General features: G+C 38.0%; 2 pseudogenes; both read left to right on the forward strand.

The window, feature by feature from the left end:
• Window positions 1-730: 730 nt before the first annotated feature.
• On the forward strand, window positions 731-2601 carry LOC101297032 (annotated as a pseudogene).
• A 1490-nt stretch (window positions 2602-4091) lies between these two features.
• On the forward strand, window positions 4092-5964 carry LOC101297320 (annotated as a pseudogene).
• The last annotated feature ends 262 nt before the right edge of the window (window positions 5965-6226 follow it).

Here is a 6226-nt window from a genome sequence, read left to right on the forward strand (position 1 = left end):
CCAATCTCCCGATGCTCATCAGTTTCAAAAGCGTTTTCCCCACCAAAGCAGTCTAATCAGTTCTTCAGAGCTCCAACCAAACAGAAAAGGCACAAATAAGTTGTGGCAAGAATATTCTTAAATTTAAACACTCGTCAGTATCTATGCATCCTGCCAAGTCTACATAACACCAATCACAACATAAGTCTAGGTCAACAAATGGAAATCGTTCTAGTTTAAGCTTCAAAACTTCTAGGAGATCAATTTGCTAGATTTGGATGAACAAGTCTTAATCACCAATTATTAGTAATTCGCCCAAACAATTACAAGTAATTGTGCTGGTAAAGAAATAAAAATCACCATGAACAATCCATGCAGAAGCAGCACTGGAAGACCCGGCTGAGCTCCTCAAATCCGCATTCGGAGACGAAACACGTTCAAGAATCAAAATTAGCCATCCCTAGTTTAAATCTGCATAATTTTAACAACCAAATAAATCAAAATCGTAGCTCTCTCAAAACCAGCAAAATATGCAAAATTTCCGGTGGACTGACTTTGTGCTCCGACTCAAGCAAGGATTTGGTAATACAACTCAAACAAGGATTTTTGGAAAATAATTCCTAATGTTGTTAGGGATGCATTTTCCTAGTTGAAAACCGCTTCATTCTTTCCCTATACATACACCAAGGATCAGACGTTAAACAGTCTTAATTGTTTTTTGTAACACACGCATTGGTAAGCTCTATTAACAATGGCAGCAAAAGGTGAGGCTGCAGCTATTGGCATTGATCTGGGAACAACTTATTCATGTGTTGGCGTTTGGCAACATGATCGGATTGAGATCATAGCCAATGATCAAGGAAACAGAACGACACCGTCCTATGTTGCTTTTACTGATACCGGGTGGTTGATCGGTGATGCTGCAAAGAATCAAGTCACCAGCAATCCAATCAACACCGTTTTTGGTATGTGATCAACTTTATGTTTATGATTATCTCCATATATATAACTAATCAAATTTAATGAGGCCGGCTTTTTTATATACGTTATCGTAGAATTGGGATAACCTCTGTATATCATTATTGTGTAACCGCACTGGACGAACCAGAGTTAAAACCATTATGAGTATACCTGTCATGATAGTTAGATTCTATTGATAAATAATCAAACATTAGACTAATGTAATATGCTCTTGTTTACAATCTTTCAGATGTGAAGCGATTGATTGGCAGGAAATTCAGTGATGCATGTGCCAAGAGTGATGTCAAATTATGGCCTTTCAAGGTTCGTGGTGTGGGTGACAAGCCTACGATTGTGATAAATTACAAAAATGAAGAGAAGCAATTTGCCGCAGAAGAGATATCTTCAATGGTTTTGAGTAAGATGCGTGAAATTGCAGAGGTCTACCTTGGAATGACAGTCAATGATGTTGTTATAACAGTTCCGGCATACTTTAATAACTATCAGCGACAAGCTACAAAAGATGCTAGTGTGATAGCAGGGATGAATGTGATGCGTATCCTTAACGAGCCAACAGCTGCAGCTATTGCATACGGTCTTGAAAAAAAGGCCACGACTATTGGTGGTAATAATGTTCTCATTTTTGATCTCGGAGGTGGTACCTTCGATGTTTCCATACTTAAAATTGAAGACGAGGTTTTTGAGGTAAAAGCTACTGCGGGAGATAAACATCTTGGGGGTGAAGATTTTGACAATAGAATGGAGAGCCATTTTTTGCAAGAGTCCCAGAAGAAACACAAGAAGGACATCAAACATGATCTCAAAGAAATGAGAAAACTGAGAACAGCTTGTGAGCGAGCAAAACAGATTCTTTCTTCAACTGTTGAAACCACCATTGAGATTGATTCTTTATTTGAGGGTATTGACTTCCACTCTAAAATAACAAGAGCGAAATTTGAAGAGCTGAACATAGTTCTCTTTGAAAATTGTATGAAGACTGTGAATGACTGTGTGACCGATGCCAAACTAGATAGGAATATTATTCACGATATTGTTCTTGTTGGTGGATCTAGTAGAATTCCCAAGATACAACAACTACTGCAAGATTTAGTTGATGGCAAGGAGCTTTGCAAGAGCATCAATCCTGATGAAGTAGTTGCATATGGTGCTGCCGAACAAGCCGCAATTTGGCAAGGTGGTGTTAAGAAAGTGCAAGACTTACTCTTGTTGGATGTAATTCCACGTTCACTTGGTTTAGAGCTTGATAATAAGGAATTTGACGTTTTCATCCCAAAAAATAGTACCATTCCCACAAAAAAACTAAAGTTGCCACAACTAGAGCCACAAACCAATCTTTTTTATACTTCCTGTGTATGAGGGCGAAGAAATAATAGCCCAAAAAAAAAAAATTGTACGTTGGGTTATTTTGAGCTCCATGGAATTCCTCGTGGTCCAAAAGGGAAACCTCAGATCATTGTTTGTTTCGAGATTGATGCCAATGGAATTTTAATTGTTTCTGCTGAGGAAAAACGACTTCGTATCAAGAACAAGATCGTGATTTCTGATTATAAAGAAGGGTTATCTATTGCTTTCTTCTTTGAAGCTCCTTCTTTCATCTTCTCAGGCTTTTGGCCTTTTCAATCAAGTCATCTGTGCAAATAATAGAAGTACTAGAGTGGTCAGATAGATTTGATCAGCTAACTGAATATTAGACTGGTGCTTGCATAAATCCCATAGTTCTTTGGTCCTCTAATGTGAGGTTAGTCGTTCTGTGGACCTTCATTTAGACCTATTTTCATATCAAGAATTAAGTTATCATTCGCATCACAAAAAATGTACAAAATGTACAACTTCAAACTTCATAAATGTCCAGGAATTTTTGAAGTTGACAGGACATGAAACAAAAGGAATAATGTATATGTATGTATGTATAACTAAGCCATCACTATATAAGACCTCATCACTAAGCCATCCCAGGGGTAGCAAATCTCAGGCCACGAGATGTTTGCTCTAATCATATTAGCAGCAGAAAAATCCCTTGTTGGAATGGACTAGATACATAGGTGAATTTTATATGAATGGAATCAAATGCTTTAGTAAAAAAGAAACTGCAAGTTGTTTCGTCACCCTGCAACATCAAAACGGGCTACGACATCTCCCCTGTCATCCCAATCATCCCCATAAGTCCATAACCCCATTTATACACTTTCATAGGTGTTGCTCCAATTCCAGGAGTCTTTAATTCCTCAAAAACTGCAGGGCAAGCATATATGCATTATATTTAAGAATCAGAATATCTATTTCTGGAATTACCAATGCATTAATCTTACAGCTGGCAGCGTACCGATGATGCATAAGGTATTTCATTCATATCCAAGTCCTTACCAAGCACGCAGTCCTGTTTCACCGATACATCCTAAAATTATTTCAAACAATGTTAAGAAACTAAGTTCTGTCTACTTACCAAAATCAACTCCCCAACTGCAGTTGATAAAGGTCTGCCAAGAAGAATCTTCCAGCTTAGACAGAGTTTTTCCTTCACAAAATCAAACGCATAAATCAATACCAGCATAGTTATTCAGAACTGTATTCGGAAACTTCGGCATTTCAAACTTGAGCGTATGCACAGTAGAATCTTCCACAACTCAAACTCGTCTAGTGGCTACTTAAAGCATACTTTGTAGTAAGGTAAGTCCCCCCGTTATACATATCTACACTGACATTTTAATCACCCATTCAGTAATCCCTATATCAAAAACTTTCAGACCTTGCCAGAAGACTATTTTAGAACAATTAAGAACTTAAAATCAAGGGACGTCATACAAGGTTTCGTTCGTTTCATTTTTGAAAAGTAACAGCTGCATGCTCTCTCAAAACCAGCAAACCGAGTCACATTGTGAAATTTCAGGTGGACTCACTTTGTGCTCCGTCAGAAAGCGGAGAACGTAATACAACTCCAGCAAGGATTTGTAATACAACTCAAACAAGGATTTGGTAAATAATTCCTGATGTTGTTAGGGATGCATTTTCCTAGTTGAAAACTGCTTCGTTCTCTCCCTATATATACGATCAGACACTTAAAACAGTCTTCATCTTCATTGTTTTATGTAACGCACGCATTGGTACACACAAGCTCTCTAAGGGAATCAACAATGGCAAAAGGTGTGGTTCCAGCAATTGGCATCGATCTCGGAACAACTTATTCATGCGTTGGCGTTTGGCAACATGATCAGATTGAGATCATAGCCAATGATCAAGGAAACAGAACGACTCCGTCCTATGTTGCTTTTACGGATAACGGGCGGTTGATCGGTGATGGTGCGAAGAATCAAGTCACCAGCAATCCAATCAACACTGTTTTTGGTATGTGATCAATTTTATGTTTCTCATTATCTCCATGTATACCCATATAACTAATCAACGTGGCTGTTTCATATTAATTACTTAGAATTGGGATGACCTCTACATATGTAATAGCGTCACCGTGTCGGGCATACCAAAGTTAACATGCTAGCTAGATTCTATTGATGGTTAATGAAACATCATACTAATGTAATACGCTGCTCCATGTTTACAATCTTTCAGATGTGAAGCGATTGATCGGCAGAAGATTCAGTGATGCATGTGTTAAGAGTGATGTGAAATTATGGCCTTTCAAGGTTTGTGGTGTGGGTGACAAGCCTATGATTGTGATAAACTACAAAAATGAAGTGAAGAAATTTTCCGCAGAAGAGATATCTTCAATGGTTTTGAGTAAGATGCGTGAAATTGCAGAGGCCTACCTTGGAATGACAGTCAATGATGTTGTTGTAACAGTCCCGGCATACTTTAATAACTATCAGCGACAAGCTACAAAAGATGCTAGTGTGATAGCAGGCATGAATGTGATGCGTATCCTTAACGAGCCAATAGCCGCAGCGATTGCATACGGTCTAGAAAAAAAAAGCCACAACCATTGGTGGTAATAATGTTCTCATCTTTGATCTTGGTGGTGGTACCTTTGATGTTTCCGTACTTCAAAATTGAAGACGAAATTTTTGAGGTAAAAGCAACCATGGGAGACACACATCTTGGGGGTGAAGATTTTGACAACAAAATGGTAAGCCATTTTTTGCAAGAGTTTGAGAAGAAACACAACAAGGACATCAGACATGACCCTGTAGCCATGAAAAAATTGCGAACATCTTGTGAGAGAGCAAAAAGGATTCTTTCTTCTACTGTTGAAACCACCATTGAGATTGATTCTTTATTTGAGGGTATTGATTTCCACTCTGAAATAACGAGAGCAAAATTTGAAGAGCTCAACATGGATCTCTTTGAAAAATGTATGGAGACTGTGGAGAAATGTGTGACCGATGCCAAACTAGATAGGAATATTATTCACGATATTGTTCTTGTTGGTGGATCTAGTCGAATTCCCAAGATACAACAACTACTGCAAGATTTCTTTGATGGTAAGGAGCTTTGCAAGAGCATCAATCCTGATGAAGCAGTTGCATATGGTGCTGCTGTACAAGCTGCAGTTTTGCGAGGTGGAATTGAGAAAGTGCAGGACTTACTCTTGTTGGATGTAATTCCACGTTCCCTTGGAATAGAGCTGGAGAATAAGGATTTTAGCGTTGTCATCCCAAAAAATAGTACCATTCCTACCAAGAAAACTAGATTATACACAACTGCCTTGACAAACCAAATTGTTCTCGTGCTTCCTGTATATGAGGGTGAAGAAAAAATAGGCCAAACAAACAGATTGTTAGGTGAGTTTGAGCTCCAAGGAATCCCTCCAGTTGCGAAAGGGAAACCTTGTTTCAATGTTTGTTTCGAGATTGATGCCAATGGAATTTTGATCGTCTCAGTTGAGGAAAAACAACTTCATCTTAAGAACAAGATTGTAATTTTCAATTATAGAGGCGGGTTATCTAAAGTGGAAATTGAGAAAATATCAAAGAAGCAGAGAAGTGGAATTTAGAGGACAAGGAATATAACAAAAAAGTGGAGGCTAAGCCTGCATTGGTAGATTGCATATAACATGAATGTAGAGGTTTCTTTTGCCCTCAGTACAACGCTATAACTAATCAAAGTTGAAGCTTTATAACACGACTGTTATTGTTGAGGTTGTGAGTTTTTATTTTTATTTACTAAGATTATTATAATAGGTCAAATTTTCTAGAACAGTAATAGTTATTTGAATTTATTTTCCGTAAAGCGTTTAGCTTAGAAGCTCACAAGGGAAATTTTGATGTCACCCTAATTAGGGAACAACGTTGGCTGCGACCTTAACTTTGTAGTA

This window comes from Fragaria vesca, linkage group LG2 (assembly GCF_000184155.1).
Source record: "Fragaria vesca subsp. vesca linkage group LG2, FraVesHawaii_1.0, whole genome shotgun sequence".
In the NCBI taxonomy this organism is placed as follows: domain Eukaryota; kingdom Viridiplantae; phylum Streptophyta; class Magnoliopsida; order Rosales; family Rosaceae; genus Fragaria; species Fragaria vesca.